This window comes from Neovison vison, chromosome 7 (assembly GCF_020171115.1).
Source record: "Neovison vison isolate M4711 chromosome 7, ASM_NN_V1, whole genome shotgun sequence".
In the NCBI taxonomy this organism is placed as follows: Eukaryota; Metazoa; Chordata; class Mammalia; order Carnivora; family Mustelidae; genus Neogale; species Neogale vison.
In genome coordinates, this window is record NC_058097.1 from 174,813,311 (window position 1) to 174,836,531 (window position 23,221).

At 35.9% G+C, this 23,221-nt stretch overlaps 1 long non-coding RNA gene across 1 annotated transcript in view; it reads left to right on the forward strand.

Annotated features, from left to right (window-relative positions):
- Positions 1-12,203, forward strand: part of LOC122912806 — a 271,734-nt gene extending 259,531 nt beyond the window's left edge. Inside the window, exons 2-3 of the long non-coding RNA XR_006385677.1 lie at positions 3,938-4,023; positions 12,180-12,203. This is a non-coding gene — a long non-coding RNA (uncharacterized LOC122912806). The remainder of the gene's footprint in view (positions 1-3,937; positions 4,024-12,179) is intronic.
- Positions 12,204-23,221: the final 11,018 nt, after the last annotated feature.

The following is a 23,221-nucleotide window of genomic DNA, read 5'->3' on the forward strand; positions in this document are numbered from 1 at the left end:
TATAAGGCAGACTCCCATCTATGACACTTTGTATCCACACCCATTTAAGGAAGTATTTTTGTGTGTGTTAACTGATTGTTCAAGAGTATGTTTGCCACTTATCTATTCACTTTTGGTCCCAGTCGGGACCAAATATTTTCAACCTTGTATCCCTTTTTTACATCAGAGTACCTAACCCATAGTAGGTATATTTGATGAATAAATGGTTATTTAATGCAAACAGTGGTTTTAGATTATGACTATATTTAATTTCTATGATGACTGAATTTTAGTAGAAGCATTTTCTTGTCAGTGATAATAAATTTATTTTAAAACACAACTGAGTATATGAGAAAAGCTTCTAAAGCTTGGCTTATGTTCTGGTGCTCCATTTTTTCTGTGTTATTCTTAAATTAAAGCTCACAAGAACATTAGTGCTCCCAGCACTATATCACTCAGTAACCTGCTTGATTTACTGGAATAACCCAATGCAATGTTCATGTCTTTAAACGATGGATCACGCAAATACACAGACACTCTTGGGAAATAACCTAATAAAGAGTTTAACATCAGTTCTGGAAACCCTTTCACCATGAGATGGCATTTTGTAGTACAGCGTAGCTGTATTAAATATGTGGGGATTAAAACAAAACAATACCTTGGCCATTTATAAGTCGTTATTCTTCATTTTCTTAATATGAACATTTATGGTATTTGGCAAACCATAAGCCCTCTGATGTTTGCCATTGCTTACACAGGATAGGTTTACTAAGTTACCATATAGATTTTATTTATTTCCTTATCCATTCGGTTGCTCTCATCAGGTAAACAGTGCTCTGAATCATTACAGTAAGTTTGGACATTTGAGTCATGATTAGTGAAACTATTTCCCTGACTTTCTTCCTAGAATAAGAAGTTCCTTGAAGGTATAGATTTGATCTTATTCATCTGTGTATTTCCATTTTACTAATGCATAGTACTGGACATGCATTAAGTTTGTAATAAATGTTTGTTCTTAGAAGCTGTTGTTGAATTCCCATGTTTTTATAAGCTTTTTTCCTAGTATCACATGTATACACTAAAAACACACATATATATACCATCATTTGGGATGTAAAAGGAATTTTTGAAACCTAAATCATTATGGATTTCATCTATTTGTCATATCATTAATTACTATTTATATATTCTATGTTTCATTTTCCATTTTGTGAATTGTGTCTACTAAACACTTTCATTCTTCAGTGAGTTCTATATATGTCAAAATTAGAAAACTATTTTGATATCTGAGCAGCATGAAAGAAATCAGTAGTAATTCCTCCTGCCAAGTAGGATTGTATGGAGGGAAAGAGAGGTTGCTAATATCAGACTTACAGATATAGCAAAGTTTGCTCATGGATGGAATGGAATGTGAAAACAAAACAGAAAAGACACTCTAAAGGTACTTAGGGAGGTGGAGAGAAGTGAGTTGGGGGAAATTAGAGAGGGAAACAAACCATGAGAGACTGTGGGCTCTGAGAAACAAACTGAGGGTTTTGGAGTGGAGGGGTGGGGGGGTTGGGTGATCCTGGTGGTGAGTATTATGGAGGTCATGTATTGCATGGAGCACTGGCTGTAGTGCATAAAAAATGAATTTTGGAACACTGAAAAAAAATAAATTTAATTTAACTTAATTTTTAAAAAGTTGAAAATAGAGCTAACCCTACAACCCAGTAATTGCACTACTGGGTATTTACCCTAAAGATACAAAGTAGTGATCCAAAGAGGCACATGCACCCAAATGTTTACAGCAGCAATGTCCACAATAGCCAAACTAGGAAAGAACCTAGATGTCCATCAACAGATGAATGGATAAAGAAGATGTGATATATATATATATATATATATATATATATATATATTCCATTATATATATACATATATAAAATCCATATATATGTATATACATACGTGTGTTTGTGTGTGTATATATATAAATGGAATATTATGCAGCCATCAAAAGAAATAAAATCGTGCCATTTGCAATGACATGAATGGAACTAGAGGGTATTATGCTGAGTGAAATAAGTCAATCAGAGAAATAATTTTCATATGATCTCCCTGATATGAGGAATTTGAGAGGCAGGGTGGAGGGTTTAGGGGGTAGGGAAGGAAAAAGTGAAACAGGATGGGATGGGGAGGGAGAAACCATAAGAGACTCTTAATCTCACAAAATAAACTGAGGGTTGTGGGGGGAGGGGAGGTAGGGAGAGGATGGTTGGGTTATGGACATTGGGGAGGGTATGTGATATGGTGAGTTCTTTGAAGTGTGTAAGCCTGACAATTCACAGACCTGTACCCCTGGGGCAAATAATACATTATATTTTAATAAAAATAATTAATAAAATTAAAAAAAAATAAGAGTACTTAGAATGTAGGTGCCATTTATGAGGGTGGATTGACTATAGGAGAGAAAATATTTTACAAAAACTGGTTATTTGACTAGTGAGGTTTGAGATGACCCATAGACCTCCAACGTAGTGATGCTGAGTAGGTAACTGGATATATGTCTCTGAAATTCAGAGGAGAGACTTCCCACCAAAGATAAAAATAGGTATATACCAAAAAAAAAAAAAAAAGATGGTATTCCAAGCCAGAAGATGGAATTAAACATTAATAAATATTGGAGATTAGTACTCCTGTAGTAATTACCATCACTTGTAATCATTATGTTAGCCCTATTTCCTTCTGTGAGGACATCAGAGTCATGCTGTCTTTGGTCTAGTGTAGAGATTGTGATGTTTAAATAATTGTTTTGCCTCTAGATAATTAAGAAAAAGTAGATAAAAATGTGGTAATAGAGAGTGCAGCAATTCTATAAATTGTAGCTGGAAGAGCAAAGATTTTGGGGTTGATTAAAACGTTGTCAGGTCTAAATATCTTTTGAAGCCATTTGCAAACCTGATCAAGAATTGTTGGAATAAGTGTGCCGAGGTGGCTCAGATGGCGATAGTGTCCACTTTCAACTCAGGTCATGATCTCAGGGTCCTGGGATCGAGCCCCAAATGGGCTGGCTCCGTGCTCAATAAGGAGTCTGCTTCTCCCTCTATCTCTACTTCTCCCCTCACTCATGCTCTCTCTTTCTCTTTCAATGAATTTTTTAAATACAATATTTATTTTAAAAACAGAATAATTGGAATAAATTGAAGCTAAGAGACAAAACAAGCCCTTTCATGTTCTAGGAGAAATGGTTTGAGTAATTAAGGGCAGTTTTGCACTTTTATTTCAGTAGCATAATATTTGCATTGCATATTAGAACTGTGTTAATCTGACAATTGGTTTCTCCGCTCACAATTCCCTTTCTTAGTCACTGATACAGAAAATGATTCAGAACCTCATGTAATAATAATCTCTTAGCACAATTCAGCCAATTTAGAGACCATTTAAAATAAATTCACTCACCTGATCGTTTTCTACTAAAAGTAGGTTAAATTGCAGACAATCGATACCCTGCAAGGTCAAATACTGTTTGTGGATTAGGTATTAGAATGTTCAACTCTGAACGGGGATTTAGCTAATTTTTCAACATTTTTTTTAATTAAAAAAATAATTCTGCAGTATACACTATTACTAATATTAAAACATTAACTTCCAGTTATTTGAACAAACTGTGCCAAGTATCCTGCTAAATACTTTGGGAAGGTTATTTTATTTAATCACTACAACAACCTTATAAGGAAGCCACTGCCCCTGTTTTACAGATGAGAACACTAAAAATAAGAGTGTTAAAGACAGTGTTTCTCAAAACAGATTCAGATCAGTAGGTCTGGAGTACAGATTGAGATTTTGCATTTCTAACAAATTCCCAGGTTTAGCAGACTTGGCCACAGAATATATCTGGTCCAAAGCTGCCACTTATAATCTACTTACTTTTAGTCCAATTTCATCCCATTGTAAAAAAGAGTATTTCTTCCTACAGCTGAGCTCCTTTCTCCAGTATCCTATGGCAACCCAACTCTTCAAGGAAGAGAAGACTACTTCACATTTTCTGTGAAATGCAAATCCGTGAGTGAGCTTTAATGCTTGGACTTCATATGTCTTCTATAACTGCACCTTCTTTCTGGCTTCCCAACCAAATCACAGGTTCAACTTCTGTATTTAGAACCTACCTATTCCCTTGGCCTTAGTGGAGACCATAACGTTTGTGCTTCTTTGCCCAGACTCCCAGGATCAAATTCATGGGCTTCCCTAGATTATCTAATATTGGCCACTCTTCCTTCCCATCTCCTTCTGCATATTTAGATTAATTGTCATGCAGAAGGTGTGGAGGAGCAAAGAAGCCACTGCTTGCTCTTTCTTTGTATTCTCACCTCCTACCCTATCCCCTATGAGCCCTTTCTCACTTATATTCTCAATCATGCCATTTGCTATTCTTGGAATGATCTTTTACTTTAAGTCTACCTTCTTTCCTCTTTTTTGGTTTTCTAAAATCTCACCTCCAACAGCAAATTCTTCCAGAAGTGAAGCCCCATCGTAATTCTCTTCCCAAGACTGGTAAGTAACTTTCACATTTTCCATCCTACAAACTACAAACATAGAGACTTTTGTCTATAAAAATGTATATGTAGTTTGTGTCTTTCCCATGAATTTTTTTTTCTTTCTATAAGCTATGTATGTCCTTTTTCATGATAATAGAACCAGAGAGACCTTGGATTTTATCTAGTTAAAACAAAAACAAAAACAGCATTCTGTAACTAGAAACTTAAGCAGAGATTTAAAAAGCTCTACATACCAATACCATGTGAAAATTAAACAAGATAAAGTTCTATGAATAGCAGTCCAAATATAAAACGTGAAAGAAAATACTAAAACAAAATTTTAATAGCACAGTTTATTAGTAAAATTGTTGAGGACAAAAATAGTTCAGTATTAATTCAGTATTCTTTCTCTCAACCATCTGGAATTAAAGCATTTAAAATTCTCAGACTATGACAATAATGGTATAAAACTGAGTGGCTGAGTTTTAGGACTCACGGTAATAAGACATTCTAATCTTTCTCTGGCCTTTACTGTAAAGACATACCTGCCTGACAATGTGGGTTGAGGAAATATGATGAGAGAGCATTCCCTGCTTTTTAAAATCCAGAGGAAGAGCAGGACAAGATGGAGCTTAACATAGGACCCTAATCTAACCGAAATAAGAATAGAGACCCTTAGGCATTTGTGACACAACTGTAGTCATAAGTTCAGCTTCTTCAGGGGTATTAGATTCATCCTCTGAAAGTGTCCCATGAATTTCCTGAGAGAGAAAGGAAAGACTGGGGAAGGAAAGAGTGTACCTTCCTACATCCCAGACTTGATTTTACAGAGTTCTAATCATTTGTTTGATTCAGCCACCTTCAATTATAGGCATCTATAATTGGGCACCTTTAAAAAGACCTTCTATTTTTCTAATCGTTCTCTACCATGTTCTCTTAAAATCATTGATTCTGACTTCTAAACTAGGGCATTTGGTATCATTCTGGATACCTGCCTCCTCAATCCCCCTCTTCCCATTTAAACAAAATATAGAAAGTCTTTTATATCTAGAGGTTTTTTAGATCCACTTTCCCCTGTCTCTCCCAAATGCCACTGTGTTAATTCTAGTCCCTTCTCATCTTGTACTTAAAAACTGCAATCATAACCAAATGCTCTGAATGCCATTACATTTTCCAGATGACAAAAAAATTGTCACAAATCCTTGTTCCTTAGCACAAAGCTAATCACAACACACTTTGGTCAGTATTTACTACTGGCTCTTTGTCTTTGGATAAGTCCTTATTCACAAGGAGGTTCCCTACAATCTGGTGCAGTATAAAAATCTGTCCTTGATAATGTTACATAACCAACAGCCAACAACACTGAGCTGAGTTCCAGCTACTAGGAACCAAAAATATACATATTACTTTTGTTTAATTGTTTTAAGTCTTTATTATATAAGATTCACAGTTTTTCTTTAATCAGAAAATACTATAACCTTGAAACATAAAAATAATAGATCGAAGTCCAAAAGTTTACTTCAGTAGCTCTTGGGTGGCACTTACTTTCTTAAAGGAGATAAGATACATACAAGTAGCTTGATGTAGGTTAAATAACAAAGCGTTTTGTTTATGCTTTTATATCTCTTATCAAGTGTTCTCATTGTCTTTTGGAGAATATCTGCTTTTGTGGGCTGTAACATTATAATTTCAGTTGGCTCTCTGGTGGGATCGTAGTCAGGCACAGGAAATTTCTGTGAGTGCTACTTAAAAATAAAAGGAAATTTCATAGATTTAGTGAATTGTTTGACTTTAAAATTTGCTAGATAAAATATTACAGGAAAGAAGTTTCTTGGCCTGCTTCTATGAGAACTTCTTTGGGTGAATACATCTGCAGAGACGTATGAAAGCATTCATTAGAAGTGAATCATAGTGTACTTTCTTCAAATAATTTTCCATTCAAGTGACACTTAATTAATCATTTATACATTCAGGGCCAATAGCTACACAATCCACATTCCATGAGGAGTACCAACAATTTATAAGGTGCTCAAGGTTTTCTCGAAGTAGAACACATTATGTCTACAACAGATGATAGTGAGAGGAATGAAATGGTGAGATTGTCAGCAATCTTTTGATGTCTTTTAAACAAAGATCCTAATGAACATTTACTCATTTTTACTCCATGTGATCTTATGGAAGAAAAATTTTGTTTGGGTTTTGGGATCTTAAGTGTGCAATGAACCTAGAATTCATTCCAACATTTTTTTCATTTTTGTAGTGGAAATAATTTTTTTTCTTCAGATCTCAGCCTCATTAAATTTGTAAGCTACAAAGACACATAAATAGCATTCAGTATATTTGTGCATGTGATGATTTCAGTAAATTCAAGAGCCCTTTAGCAATTTACTACTCTACAACATCTGAAGTGGGAAATTCATCTCCTGTAAATTGTCTACCTGTAATGCTGGATACCACTGAGAATAACTATCTTCATTATGTTTTTAAGTGGGGAAAATGGATTTTCCTAAAGAAAATAAATTATGTCTCAATTACTCTGTAAGATTATTTGTTTGGTGGGAAGTGCCATCTTACCTCCTTTAATATACCATAGAAAGTGGATTCTTTATTGCTCTTTAGTTTTTCCATTGAACTAGATTCTCCATCATGCAGATATTTTTCCGAGATTGAAAGCTGAGTATTTGGGGTACGTGGGTGGCTTAGTTGGTTAAGTGTCCAACTCTTGATTATAGCTTAGGTCATGATCTCAGGCTTGTGAGATTGAGAAACATGTGGTGCTCAGCCCTGTGCATGGAAACAGCTTAAGATTCTCTCCCTCTCCGTCTTGCCTTTCCCTCCTTATAAATAAATAAATAAATAAATAAATAAATAAATAAAATATTTTGATAGATGTGTTTGTTTAAGTCTCCTAGGCCACTAGAAGGGTAGGAAAAGGTGGGGGGAACTATTGAGAAAAAAATTATGCATGTTGGTACCCAGTAAATAGCAATAATTGTGTTTAATATGACCCCTTGAAGAACATCTCAGGTAGAATGAGATCTGAATAAACGAAGATGGACAAGAGAATAGTGAATAAAGTAAGTGAACATTCTTATGGCATAAAATACCATTACAACATATTTAGAGAATTTTTCCATAGTATTTACTCAAGAAATTTTCTGTTTAGTAGCTGGAAGATTTAGTTTTCTTACCCCATTACCTCTTCCAAAATCCCATAAGAACTTATAAACAGAATTATGGAGAGTAGGTAAGGAAGGTTATTTCCTCTCTCTTAAAACTCCTTCCCCCAAACTTCACAGGACTAAAGAATGCTTAAACTCTTCTTTATTTGCTCCTCTTCCTCCACGAGGAAATTAGGTGCCTCCCTGATATTTCCTGTGTGGAGAAATGAGAAGAGTTCCTAGCTTCTTCTCTTTGGACATTTGTACATGCCTCAGAAGACTCACAGAGAGCCAGAGGCACCATGAAATATTAATAACAGTGAGGTAGGAAGAAAGTGTTTCTAATGATTCTCTAAATACAGTTCAGAAATCACAAGAAGATTAAGTAAATAAACCCTTGGCATCAGGATTAACAGAAAACAACTTGTACTGAAAAGGAAATAACCTGGTGGATTTACCAATATTCAGATCTTCTCTATCATTGAGTCAAAGACAATTCCTGTCTTAAATATTGTGATAAGAAAACATAGTGACCAGCATGATTAAACTGCATATATATTATTTCATGGTGTATAAATCTGAACTCCATTAGAGTCCATAGGTTTTAGAGATTCCTAACAATGGTGAGAGATAAGAAATCATGAATCTTCTACTGTCCATATGATCAAAAATTTCCAGCTGAGGTCCTTTGGATAGGAGTCCAAGCTATCATACTCTGTCAGACTCTTAAGATCTGGTTTTCCATTTCAAGAGACATTTGGTTATCAGATGCATGTTTGAACTTCTCCTCTCCTGTTGCCAGAACCACTGTGAGTTGAAATAGGAGTTTTGGTGTTATTTTCACTTTTATTTTATTTTATTTATTTTATTTTATTCTTTTGGGGATAGCATGTTATTTCTCGGCTCAGCCCATTGTTTTAAAGCCAAATAAACCTGGATTTCAATATTAGATCTGGAATTCACTTATCTGCTTATCTGACCTTGGGAAATTTATGTACCCTTACAAAGTTAATTTATTCTGCCATGGAAACATGTAAATTCTTTTCTTCTGGATTTGTTAGGAAGAGTTAATAGTGTACCTGTATAGTAATAGTAACAGCAGCTCTCCATCAAGTTATCTTTGCTGTATCTACAGTAAGTCTTCTAACCGAAAATGAAAGTTTGGCTGCTGTCTCAGTGCCTAAATTCCAAGTCATACCTGAGTTCTTATAAATAAGCACCTCCCTTGGTTTTTATCCTTATGAATCTGTTTTGTTCATCCACCTAGAACCTGGATTTGGAACTCTTAATTTAACTATAAGACAGTAAGCCAGTAGACCTGGTAAGTTCCTGGCCATTACTTTTCCTGACTGCTGACCTATCTAACTGCTTTAAGATTGTCACTAGAAACTTAGATGGATTGTGCCAGTCATTACCACATTGAGCACTGGACTTTACCTGCCAATGGGAACCTCTTCCAACTTCAGTAGCTTGGTCAGTTCCCCTAGTACATGTCCTTCCTTGGTTAGGTAGGCCTAATATCAGAACTACCCTCTGTGCTAGTGATTTTTTTTTTTCTTCTGAGAGAAAATGGACAAAGCATGACTGAGTCCCAGGATATGAAAGCACAGGCCCTTAGCAAGACAGTAAGAGAGTGGATTAACTTCTAATAATAGGAATATAATAAAATAATAATCATCATCCTAGGTAAATTATACTTCTGCTTGACAGACACTGTCTATTAGCTTCAGAATAATCCTAAATGCTGATTATTATTCCCATTTTACAGATAAAGAAAATTAGCTTCAACTGCACTAAACCACTTGCCCAGAAATATTTTGTTGTTAGTAGTGGAAAATCATAATTGAATTCAGCCCATTACAATTCAAAAACCTAGGCTGCTTATACCAGTGTCTTCCACATTGTCATAAAATATGCCCCATTTTAAATGCTGTTAGAAAAAAAAATCCCACTGTAATTTATACTTTTGTTCAATGTAATGGAGATATTTTCCAGAAACAAAGTAGGCAAATTGCCATAATATCTAGTGTCAATATCTATGAGGACTTGACCTTAAATCCCTAACACACTCATCATTCCAGTTTTTTTCCTTAACTTGGTAATGTACAAATTACATTATTGCAGTTTTATAGTAGAGTTGTATTTGGCTTGGTGGCCTTTGACATGATTTAGTCAGGTTTTTTACCTGTTTTAATTTAAACTGATGGAAGTATCTCTCTGTAGCTGTCATCTGTATCTCTTTGCACACATCAGTCTGTTGATTTTATGATTCTAGTTGGATATAATGGAGAATAAAATTAATGAGCAGAACATTTGGGACACTCGTGACTTTGTTTATAAACCCCCTTTTTTTTTTTTTCCTGAATTAGGTAGGGGTATTGAGGAAATTATCTGGAAAATTACCCTCCTGTTGGGACTGAGGCTCAAATCATCAACATCACATCTCTGGTTTGCATGTGCTGGCCTTGGATAAGAGTTTTATCTGGGTTGCCTTGTATTTGTTCAGATAAAGGAACATATCACAGAGCACACATCTTAACGCTATTATTCATCCCATTATAAATGACACTTACAAATGTGAAGGAGGCGGGGGCCCTCTTATGAAGTATTCATGACACACTCCTTTTCTATCATCCCACATCCGCCCACCCTGACATTTCCTGATCCAAATTGTGTAGTAATTCTTCTCCTCATCCTATGTTTTCCACACATTCTTTCAGGTCAATACACAGATGCTTTTACTTTTCTAAGTTTGAAAATAAATTATCCTCCCACACCCATCTATAAAAGATTATTCAAGGTCATGTCAATAACAACTCTTTCTTCTTGTGCAAAATAGAATAACTTTGCTTTTTTACAGTGGATATTCTTTGGCGTTTACCTTAAAAATACTTTTGGGATAAAAATAAATAAATTGGAGTTTCCAGTGTCTTTCATAAATTCCAAATGGTCTGCTAATATGAGTTAACACATGCTATATTAAAAGTAAGAGCTTTGTAGGTGCATTATACCATTTAGGTCAATTGACTCAACCTTGACTGCCCATGAGAATCACCTGAAGCACATTTATGTATGTTCAACCACTGGTTCTTACTCGTCAATATTCTTATTAAAATAATGTGGTTTGGGTTATCAGCATCAGCTTTTTTGCTTTTTGCATTTTTAAATGTATAGCTAGGGTTGAGAATCACTAATCCAGACAGTATAACTCAGGTTAAGATAGATTTTGGGGGCACCTGGGAGGCTCAGTGGGTTAAGTCTCTGCCTTTGGCTCAGGTCCTGATTCCAGGGTCCTGGGAAAGAGCCCTGAGTCAGGCTCTCTGCTCAGCAGGGAGCCTGCTTCCCCTTCTCTCCCTGCCTGCCTCTCTGCCTACTTGTGATCTCTGTCTGTCAAATAAATAAATAAAATCTTAAAAAAACAAACAAACAAACACAGACTTTGTAGTCAGAAAGACTGAAGGCTGGATCTTAATCTTTCATTAACCATTATATCTTGGGCATTTATTTAACTTTACTCACCTTAAGTTTCTTCTTTTATGAAATGGCTTGACAATACTTCCGCAGGAACTTATTATGGGAATGGAATAAGATAATGAACATAACATACTCAGGAAGTGTCTGGTACTTAGTTGTTGCTCAATACATTTTTTATTGTAATGATTAAAGAATTTTAGGTGTGCTTCGATGGTAATGTGATAGGAGACAAGCATTTTTCTAACAATTTATTTAAATTTTCAAAATTGAATGTATCCCAAATATCATTAATAATATTGGCAAACATTTATTAACTATAATAGTATATGCCAGGCTCTTTGTTGAATCTCTTATTTTTCTTGCTCAAAATTTTGAGATGTGCTAAAGCCAGCTTTACAAGGAAAACCAACCCTACCTGGCAGTCCCACGGTTTATTTATCAGGTGACTTGGCAGCGACCTATTTCTCATCTTATTTTCTATTTTTTTTAAGATATCTAGTATCTCCTGATATAGCAGTTATTATCTCCAGAATCTCCCGAATCACTCATCTGCTCTGCTTGAGATGCCATCCCCATGGGAAGAAAAGTTTAGCATCTCCAGCCTGAGCCAGAGCTCCACATTTTCATTTTACACTGCACCTTCAAATTAATAACAAAATATGGAAGAGTTTGACAGAGGTGGGATTGGGTGGATGGTTTGGTATATTTGGAAAGGATCGGGGCAACATGAATCTACCCTAGCCTGGTGGGACTGAAGCTGAAATGACGTGCCTAGTGCTGAGAACTAGAGGCCCTAATTTTTTAATGTTCTCAATGTAAATAACACCTGTGCTATTTATTAGTTGTGTGATTTGGATAAGTCACTCACCATCTCTAAGCCTCAGTTTCCTCTTGTATAAACTTAGCACAATTATTATACTAACCTCATGAGCTTGACAGGGTTAAATAAGGCAGTATATGTGGAATAATTGTTTATTAGTATCTGGGAGACAGTAAGTACCAGATAAATGTGTTTATTACTATTTTTTATTTTCTTTTTGACTCATAGTTTCTCTGGGCTGAGACCAGCTTTGTCACAATGAAGTACTCGACCAAGACCCTGTAAAGAAAAAGATTGCTGAGAGTATGTCCCCTCTTATTTCTCAATCACAGTTTAGATACCCCCAAGAAAACTTATTTTATTTCCTATTTGTTCAATCAGATTTCGTGGGAATTGTAGTTTCCTATTATACACTTTTATCAGCCATGTCAAAAAATAGGTTGTATCTAAAATGAAAAGTTCAGCTTTGTTTCCCCCCCTTTCTGCTCCCTGAATGTCATAATTGAATTAGAGTACTAGAACCATTTAAGTAACAATTGTCAGACTGACCTCTATCCCCAGCACACACACATATTCTCCTTCCTTCCTCTTCCCTCTCTCTCTTTCTCTGGGGATGTCCATTCATATACTCATGCTAATGTTCCTTGAAACATTTAAGATGCATTTCCAAGTGACAGGAAGGGCTGCTATACAGAAGCATCATTTTTTTTTTCCGTTCTCCAACACATTAATTGGTTGGATTGATTTTCTGGTTGAGTAAGAAGGGAGAATATGCATTTAAGGAAGACTGATAGGATAACACAGTTGTTTATGTTTGAAAATACAGTTTTTCTCAAAAATAAGTACACAGAACATGAAAAGACCTAGATCAAAAAGTACATACCTTGCCATAATTTATCTCATCTAGATAAAAATACAGTCTTCTGAATAGAAATAATGTTAACAGATATTAACCAACAAGTCATCCAGAGAAAACAAAAGTGGAAAATAAACATACAACAAATTTAATCCCATGAAGATTGAATTTAAAGCAATGATATTTTTCTTTGCATTAATCAATTTAACAGATTTTTCTTAAAGCTTATTTTGTTTGATGGTGAGATTTATCAAGGTATGTACCCTTATGAACGTAAACCATAAGCCATTTTGGACAATAAATTAAAAATTAAGTTTTAAGAGTCTCAAAACTGTTAGGACTTTGAATTCCAATTGTTCCACATCTAGGAATGGTGTTTAAGAAAATGATAGGAAATACAGACAAAGATCTATATGTCAAATGTTTATTTGTATCATCAATTATAGTAGTAAATAATTGACCACAAGATGAATGTCAAAATACAAGCTCTGAATAAATTATTTATTATTTTTTATTTCCTCTCCTCTAATTCCCCCTCCTAGCGTTTTCACCCCTCCCCTCTTAGATATCTCTATTTTTTCTAGTTTGATGGTGTTTATCTGAGGAAAATGAATGAAATGGGAGGAATAGTCCTGTACTGCTGGCATAGCCATGATCTCTGTCTGATCTCCCTTAGAGCACACCTGTGGGTGATCATCATCATTATTGGGGATCTTTACTTCTCAACTATGATCAGCAACTCTACCAGAGAGACTCCATTTGACATAGACTCCGTTGGAGATCTCATTACCTTTACAGGCAGTTCACCTAGGTCAATTCTTTTTCAGATGGGTAAAGGAGAGATATCTATTACATAGCCCCCAATGGTCCATGAAAAATGCACATCCTTTGTCCTAGTTGTCCACAACTTTCCCAATGGTGTCACCTCTATTTTTTCCCACCATCAAAGGAGTCATCTAGTAAAAATCTCACATTTTTAGGCATTTCTGAAAAAGGATTCAGCACCAGTTGCAATGCTCCCACAGACACTAAGGAACAAAGATCAAGCTATCCAAGTTCTCTTATGGAATCCTCTCTCACTTATCTTGATGGGAAATGGAAACATTAAAGAACAGAGTAGGTAGCCTTACTCCATATAACTTATCCAAGGGAATTTTCTCTCCTATATGTTTAACCTCAGTTCTCTTATATATTCTTCATGAGTACTAAGCCATAGTTGAAAAAAATAAATATGGGCTACCTCTTTTATAAATTCTACTAAGACAGTATGGCACATCCCTTTGTATGTTGTAATATTTGGCATCTGTAATCTTGCCAGCTCATTTCAAATTTAGATTGAAATAATCTTATATTCACATTCTTTTACATTATGTGATATTAATTGATAAGATATGCGACAATATAACAGAATACAGGAGATACATCAATCCAGACCTGTGAACAGGGAAGACTTTCCCAAAGAAAGCAATCACCAAGAAGAAACCTAAAGTATAAGTATTAGTAAATAGAGTGAAGGAGATGAGTGGAGGAATCACAAGACAAGCTAAAGGCCAGCATTAAAAGATAATATTATAGGAAAACAAAATGGTACAGCCACTTTGGAAAACAGTATAGAAAGCAATTTCTCATAAAGTTAAACATAATACTTAAAGTATGATCTAGTAGTCCTGCTCCAAGGTGAAAAGATAACACATTCATACCATATTCAAAGCCATTATGTGAATGTTTATAGTGGTTTTATTCCTAATTACTCCAAACTGGCAACAAAGTTAATGTTCTTTAACTGTTGAATGGATATACTGTGGTATTTCCTGCAATAGTTGACTACTCATGAATAAACTCATTATTAATGTTCTTTAACATGGATTAATAATTTCAAAAGTATTATGGTAAATCAAAGTATCCAGACTCCAAAGGCTCCATGCTGCATGAATTTATTTATATGTTTTTCTGGAAAAAAAGGAAACCATAGAGACAGAAAGCTATCCATTGTTTACCAGGGACTGGAGGCAGGGACAGAGGTTAACTAGATATGGGGGAATTGGGGAGGTGGTAGAAAAGTTCTCTATATTGACCATATTATAGTCACACAACTCTATTCATTTTGTCAAAGCACATAAAACTATTTTTTTAAAAAAGGTGAATTTTACTGTATGTAAATTATACCTCAGGTAAAAAAAAAAAGAGAATATGTATCCTTTCAGAAATTGAAAAATAGGTACTATAGAGATAGAGTGAGAAGCAGGGAAAGGTAAGTGATGAGGAGAGAAAGATACCAGAGTATGAAGTTATTAAGGCCCTTGTAAATCATGTTCTGGAATCAGAGCATTACCTTAATTATCCTTACGATAATGGCAAACTATTGTTTCCTTTAACTTTGTTACAGATCATTTTAAAGGGATCACTCAGCCAGTGATGTGAAAACAAGGAGATGAATTGAGCTGTTATGCAGAAATGTAGTAAACCAGGTAGGAGAAACCACTTGCCTAAAAAAGTGTGGTGGAAGTTTACCCATTTTTTAACAAATCCATTTTGAGTGGCTGTTATATTGCAGACACTGAGGTGTTTCCTGGAAATGAAGTGGTTGGTAAAACCCAGACATATACTCAGCAAGTTCAGAGCTCATAATCTGTTGGCATAGCCAGCAAGTATATATTTTTGTCTATATAAATAATAAGAAAAAAATATAGTTATATTATGGAAGTGTGTACTAAGGAGACTTGGCCCAATATGGTTAGTTACTGACCCAAAACATATTCTCTTTTTTCTTGCTAACAGAAATTCCCATTGTGCTAGGGACACCTATGTCTTAGCTTGCAAAGACAGTATTTCCTAGGTTCCCTAGCAGTTTAAGGCAGTCATGTGACACAGTTCTGGCAAGTGCTATATGAGTGGAAGGATGATGAGTTTTTCTAGGAAGGTTTTGCTTTTCTGATCATAGCTCTCCTTAAATTCTTTCTTCTTCCTGTCTAGTACAAGTGATGATGGTTGAATTAATGACAATGTCAATACTTGTGTTGACATGGCAACTATTTTGAGATTTTTTTTTCAGTTTTTTATTTTTTATAAACATATATTTTTATCCCCAGGGGTACAGGTCTGTGAATCGCCAGGAGATTTTTTTAATTTAATAAATGATACTAATTATTGATTGTAACCTCTATGAGAGCTTGAGTTTGTTCCTCCCTTTCCTAGCTGCCACCCTAGTGCTGAACGGAAATTTAGATAAAAGATTTCTCATGCATGGTATGGTTCATCCTACAAATTTCTGTGCTTTCTGACTCTTACCTACTACCTAAATAACAATGTTTAAGGACTTGGTTCTTCAAGCCTAAAGCAGATTAAATAGCTCTCTCTGTCTCTGTCTCTCTGTCTGTCTGTCTGTCTGTCTCTCTCTCTCTCTCTGTGTTTTGTGAGGGGAGGGGTGCAGTGGGACCAGTGGGTCGTTTTCAGGTATGATAGTTCTAATCAATTGGTATTAGCATCCCCAAACACTATGCTGAGGAGGATTCTGTATCAGCAGGAAACAGTATTATCTTAATTAGTAATGTTTGCCATCTATATAGAAAGGAAGATTGGCAATAAATAGTTTTTTGTCATCATGGTATAGCCATTTAAGTAAGAAAGGTGAGACAGACCTTTTTGATATGGCTTGTATGCTCAAGAACACAGAATCAAGAGGAGATAGAACACTCCAAAGCCTGACTTACATCATTTACAGTCTGAGCAAATAGGCCTGAGAACAGTAAACACACACCCAGGAGCGAAAGAATATGGTGATACCCGTCTCATGGATGGCATAGGCTCTGATAGCAAAATCTTCATTTTTATCAGCCTTCACCTTAGTGAGTTCTAAAACCCCTTGAGCAGTTTCTTTTGCCTGAGGCCATTTGCTACCCATGGTAGCCATTTTCTTCCTGTCTGAAAAAAGTGAGGAGAGGTGAAGAAATGAGGCCATGAGTGAAAGCAGCCTTCTGTGCCAAGCAGTCAGGTCTCAAGCTAAAAGGAGAACAAGCCATGAGGTTAATTTTGTCTAGTTTTAGGTACAAATTACTTTATTTTAGTTTTGGGGGAAGTAAAATGAAGCAATTCAGAAAGAAGAAAGAATTCAGGAAAGAAATTCTATTCTTACCAACCCAGCAGGGATGTACATTTCAATTGCTGAGAGGAAACAGTATTAAATGTAATACTAGAGGCTCATTGGAAGCGGAAACAGGAGCCCTAATTTGAAGCGGGAGCCATTCATAAAATGACTCACAAACTTGCTTGCAAGAATTAAACCAAGTTTATGAAGAATAATTCTTGTTTGCATTTTTTTCCCCTTTTCAAGCAAGTAATGAACAGTAATGTGGTCCATAACCAAGGTCACATCAGTGTTTTTCTGGTTTTTAACCACGGCCATTATTAAAGGAAGAGATGGACAGATACATATATTGAGTAACCAAGGAGTAACTGACAACCGAAGGGGAAATATTGGACAATCCTGGCTCCTGGCCATACACTGGATTAATAAGAGCATAGAGCAGTTAATGGTATTTCATATTTGAGGTAAATCTGAGGCCCAGATTTCTCTCACGAAGGACATTACGCAGCAGAGGAGCCAGTGGCAGGTTCTTTGATAAGCCAGCTTGGCTGCCTCAAGGGATCTGTATGATGAAAGCAGGCGATTAACGGAAATCATGTTTTCACTGTAGGGCTTTTACACATTTCCTGCCGGACAGCTCCATAGTCAGATGGCACCCTTTATTGAATTAATTGATCAGATTAGTACCAATGCCTTTCTGTGTTCCGTGTCCTCCCCCACCTTCATGTATCTCACCTCTATCTGGGACAGAAACAGCTTCACAAGCAGTGGATGCCAGCAAAGCTTCCGCTTCTCGGAACCAAAAGAGCAATATCTCCTTCTGACTCATTTCTCAAGACTCCTGACTATTACCACTTTGTATCGCATTATGGGGCAAGCAAGCTGCTTTGGATCACAGAACTGCTATGCATTCCAAACTTCCTCCCCAAGAGAGAAAACACAATGTAATGTACAGTCATGGGCCTGAATAAATTTCTTTTCTCCCCATAAATTGCTGTTGTCTTATATTACTGCCAATAGGAATGAACCTATGTCACCATAGTTCCTTAAATCTGCCCTTTCCACTTCAGGACCTGACTTTCGGGGAGAATTGGAGAATTTAGTTCCCTGGGAAATCCAATTCAGAGTGTTAAGGCTTTCTCAACTGAAACATGGGTCAGATGTCAAGTCTGTCACTGAAAAAAAGGAAAACCTAACCTCTCTTATTGGATTCATATTTTTGTTTCTCCTCTCCCATTTCCCTCTTCCTCATCAATGGACATTTTCTGAGTGTCTTGAGGGAAAGTTAGGACACCCTCACTCTGTAGAGCAATAAAGTTGGGGAAATAATAAAAACACTTAGCTTTTATGTAGTATGATTCCTGTCTACTTTTCTAAGTAGTTACTTAAAATAACTCATTTAGTCATCATAAAATAAACCTGAGGTCAACGTTATTTTTAATCCTCATTTTACAGGTAAGGAAGCTGAAGCATGTGGAAGCTAAGAAACCTGTCCAAGTTTTCAATAGTATAAATAGTGTAGCTAGTATTCAAATAGGTTATCTGACTTCAAAATACATTCTAAATGGCTTCTTTACAGAGATATTCTTTTTAGTTGGCATATTTCTCAGTATTAGACTAAAACTACTAAAGACTTTGGTGCTAATGAATGTAGTTAGTTAATGAAGAGTGAGCCAAGTAGAGAGCTAATGAGAGCTGAAAGAAGAAATGCATTTATACACAGACACACACACACACGCACACACACACGCACGCACACACACACATGCACTGAATCATGAACTTGTACATTCATGTGTTTATTGATTATTCATTTTTTTCTTCATTCAGAGCATGTCATCAGCATGTGTCACTTTGGAAAAGTATTCCCAATCTCTCTGACTCCTCAGCCTTTTGTCAGACAAAAATACCAAGTGTGGACGTAGGTTTTTTTGTGAGATTTAATTGAGATGTGGCACATAAAATGTAAGCACAGTCTAGCACATAGTATGGTTCAGTTACCATTTATTTAAACTAATTATTTTTACTAATGATTTAAAGAAGAAGGAAAAGCAAACAGCCAGTATTTATTGAGCCCTAACTATGTACAGGGTCCCTGTGTTTAGAGAACAGGGTAGTTAACCTGTTGTTCATCTCTGTTTATATGATTTCTGCATACTGGGTTTCTCTCGCATCCCATAGTCTTCCTTCATTGACTTTTATGTTTTGGAGAGGAAAATTTTGATCCTGGGCCAGTTTGTGTCACTACCCCTCTAAATATCACTCCCCTCCCCCCGGCTCATTTCACAAGTGGTGTATTTTCAAAGGTCTGACTTTATTTCTGGGCTGCCTCTCATGATCCAGAACCTCATTCAGTTCATTCCAATTTAATTCACTTCAGTTCAGTTCAAAGAAAAACAAAACATGTGGCCTCTACAATATGATACAAAGATGATTAAGGCAAGATCCTGCATCAAATTCCTTACAGCCTTTTCTTGTTCTACCTCAAATAATGCTGTTGGTAGTCTCCCTTTATAATTGGAGTTTTGGCTCAGTCTTTATCTTGCCACCATCTTACCTCTAACAGGCCTGAGCAAGTTAAAAATCCAAAGACTGCTAGCTCAACCTGAAGAGGCGAGAATGACTATTTCTGAAAATTCATTCATTATGTGCCAAGTGTACTCACAAAGAATTCTTTAAAAGAATGGCTAATCTTCAACTACATCATGAATTTAATAAAACTCTGTGAGTCAAGAGCATTTTTCAAGATGATAATGAATATGACATAACTAGCCTTGCTTCCTATGAGCAAAGTGCATTCTAGTTTCCTTCTAGGGTCAGTCTATATGAGGCTACCTCAAAAGCCTCCATCAAAACCCATTTTCTTATTCCTTTCTTTTACCCTTTTGTAAAGGACATTAAAACTCCAACTTCGTTTGGGAGCCTAAACACTTCCCTTTGTTTGTATTAGAATATTAACAATCCAAATACCACAGCTATGAGGGAGAAGCTGAGTCTTAATAAAGTAAGTATACATTCTGCCCAGATTCCATTGTTTTCCAATGAAGTAACATGTTCATTTATGCATAATATTTCTGCCCTACTCTTACCATGTAAGGTAAAGAACAGACTTCCAGAAGGCAACAGCCCCATTAGACTAAGTCTTCATTATGTTCTAAAATGATTTGACAATGAAGACATAAGACAGATCAAAAAGAGAAGGAAACTGATATGCCAGAAACAAGACTCATCTATTAGGTAGTATGACCGTATTTTTTGTCCTGTGTTAAATAGAGATATTACGAAGAATTGTTAATATTCCCATGACCTTGATGTTAAAAAAATAGTTTTCAATCTTGTGAATTCCTTGTGTGCTGCCTACAATATGCGGATTTCTTGTCCACATAAAGACTAGTTTGCCAGTTTTAAAATATTTCCAAAGAACCAACTATAGGTGTTCTGTGTTTTTTTTTTATTGTGCATTTATTTTCTGTTTTATTAATTGATGCTTTTATCCATGTTATTTCCTGGCTCTAATTTATTTGGATTTGATTTGCAATTATTGTTCTAAGTCCTTGAGATCATTTGCCTATATAACTAATTTTCAAATTTTCTTTATTAATACATGCATGTAGGGCTTTATATTTTCCTCTAAGCATAGCTATAGTTGATCAATGACTCACAAAAAATGAAATAATATGGGTCCTTCCCAAGAGACCTGCCCAAGGTAGCAGTGTCCAACATGAGATGCCTTGAGCCAAACTTTAGGATTTAGAATACAGCTGTAAGCTGCCATGTTTCTTTCAGATTCTGAATAGTAGCTTGGGTTCTGTACTGACTTTCCTGGTTCTTGCCCTGATTATAATAACAAAAGAGGCCATTGTTTAAACAACATCCATACTTTATGCTCTTTGACACCTCTTATTCCTCATATCGGTATTGGGTAGAAGGAGAACTTTGTTGCTCCCCTAATCCAAATACTCCTTCCCCCAATAAGGGCAGGACTATGTTTGATCAGCCAGTTAATCTTCCACTGGTCAAAGAAAGAAGTGCAGAATTTTGCCATGATATATATCTAGAATACCCATTTTAGAATATACCCCTTAAAAAAAAAAAGAATACCTGGGTGGTTCAGTTGATTAAGCCTCTGCCTTTAGCTCAGGTTATGATCCCAGAGGCCTGAGATCTAGCCCCAAGTCTGGCTCCCTGCTCAGTCTGGAACCTGCTTCTCCCTCCCCCTCTGCTGCTCCCCCTACTTATGCTCTCTTTCTGTCAAATAAATAAATAAAGTCTTTATTAAAAAAAAATAATGACTATGTATCTTAGAAATTGACACTGGTAAGAAAATTGGAAAGCTGTCCCTCTACACCTTCAAATCCTGACCCCACAAGGTAGAAAAAAATCATTACATTCTCTGGTCCTACCACCCAAGTCCATCCTGTTCCTTTCATGAAAGACAATGAAGCAAAAACCTGTGAAAATGGAAATTTTTTCTTACATTGTTTCTAGAACACCCAGAAAGGTTAGTGATACCTTCTGTTTTTATTCAAAAGGAATCTCCCTTATCTCATTTACCTGTTAGCTGAACTAGATTTTACTAAAGTACTAGGACAAAATTATTGATATTTGGTAAGAGAGGTCAATCCTATTTTTTCCCAACCTTAACTTCTGGGAAATGAAAATGTAAAAGGAAAAAAAGAAAAAAAGGGGGTTCCTGGGAAATGTTTTCTTCCCTAAAGAAAGCATAATCACATCTTTTGTCCCTCCCCCTGTCTCACTTCCTGTTTTTGACTGTGGCCATGTTTCATAAAGCTGGGGCAGTAATAGTAACTCACTACTACCACTACTACTACTATTATAGGAGTAGTAACTCAAGGACGAAAAACCAACCCACAAAGAATGGTAAAGAAAATGTAGCAATGGACCCATGTTCTTGATGAGATTATTGAGCAGCTGAATTAATGCCAGCAGCTGCCTACCTCCATATTTCTTATGATGTAGGATTAACAAACTCCCAGTTGTTTAAGCCCTTATTAGTAGGTTATGCCATTATCTTTGGCTGAAATTCTTTTCTAACAGATAAATATAATTTTGTCTCAGTTCAGACTAATTAATACTTCTTTCCCTAGTTCCAAAACTTCAGAATCTACTCTCTGACTAGAGCGGCAAACTCTTTTGTGCCCAAGGTATTGATGGTTAATAGTGGCTTAATGAGTTAAATTACCCAGGAAGTATTTATATCTCAAGAGTTGACTTCAAATTCTTAAGAAAGAATAGGTATTTTGATAGGAATTGTATTGAATCAATAGATTGCTTTGGGTAGTACAGACATTTTAATAATTGTTCTTCTGACCCATGAGCATGGAAAGTCTTTCCATTTCTTTGTGTCCTCATTAATTTCTTTTATAAATATTTTATAGTTCTCAGAATATAGGTCTTTCACTTTTTTGGTTAGGTTTATTCTTATTTTGGTACAGTTGTAAATGGGATTGTTTCTTTTTCTTTCTGTTCCTTCCTTATTAGTATATAGAAATGCAACAGATTTCTCCATGTTGCTTTTGTATCCTGCAACTTTAATGTATCCATTTATCAGTTCTAGTGGTTTTTTGGTGGTGGCTTTAGGGTTTTCTTATTTATTTATTTATTTTTATTTTTCTCACCATAGCATATACCCTCTCCAGTGTCCATCACCCAGCTACCCCATTCCTCCCCCCCCACACCCTCCAGCAATCCTCAGTTTGTTTCCTGAGATTAAGAGTCTATTATGGTATGTCTCCTCTGGTTTCATCTCATTTCAATCTTCCCTTCCTTGACTTTGGATCCTCTGTCTTGTTTCTCAAATTCCTCATGTCAGTGAGATCATATGTTAACTGTCTTTCTCTGATTGACTTATTTCACTTAGCATAATACCCTCTAGTTCCATCCATATGATTGCAAATGGCAAGATTTCGCTTTATGGGTTTTTTTGATGATGGCATAATATTCCATCCACACACCACTCTTCTTTATCCATTCATCTGTTGATGGACATCTAGACTCTTTCCATAGTTTACCTATTAAGGACATTGCTGCTATAAACACTCAGGTGCATATGGCCCTTCAGATCACTACCTTTGTATCTTTAGGGTAAATACCCAGTAGTGCAATTGCTGGATCATTGGGTAGCTCTATTTTCAACTTTTTGAGGAACCTCCATACTATTTTCCAGAGTGACTACACCAGCTTTCATTCACACCAACACTGTAGAAGTGTTCCCCTTTCTCCACATCCTCACCAACATCTTCGTTTCCTAACTGGTTAATTTTAGCCATTCTGACTGGCATGAGGTGGTATCTCACTGTGGTTTTGCTT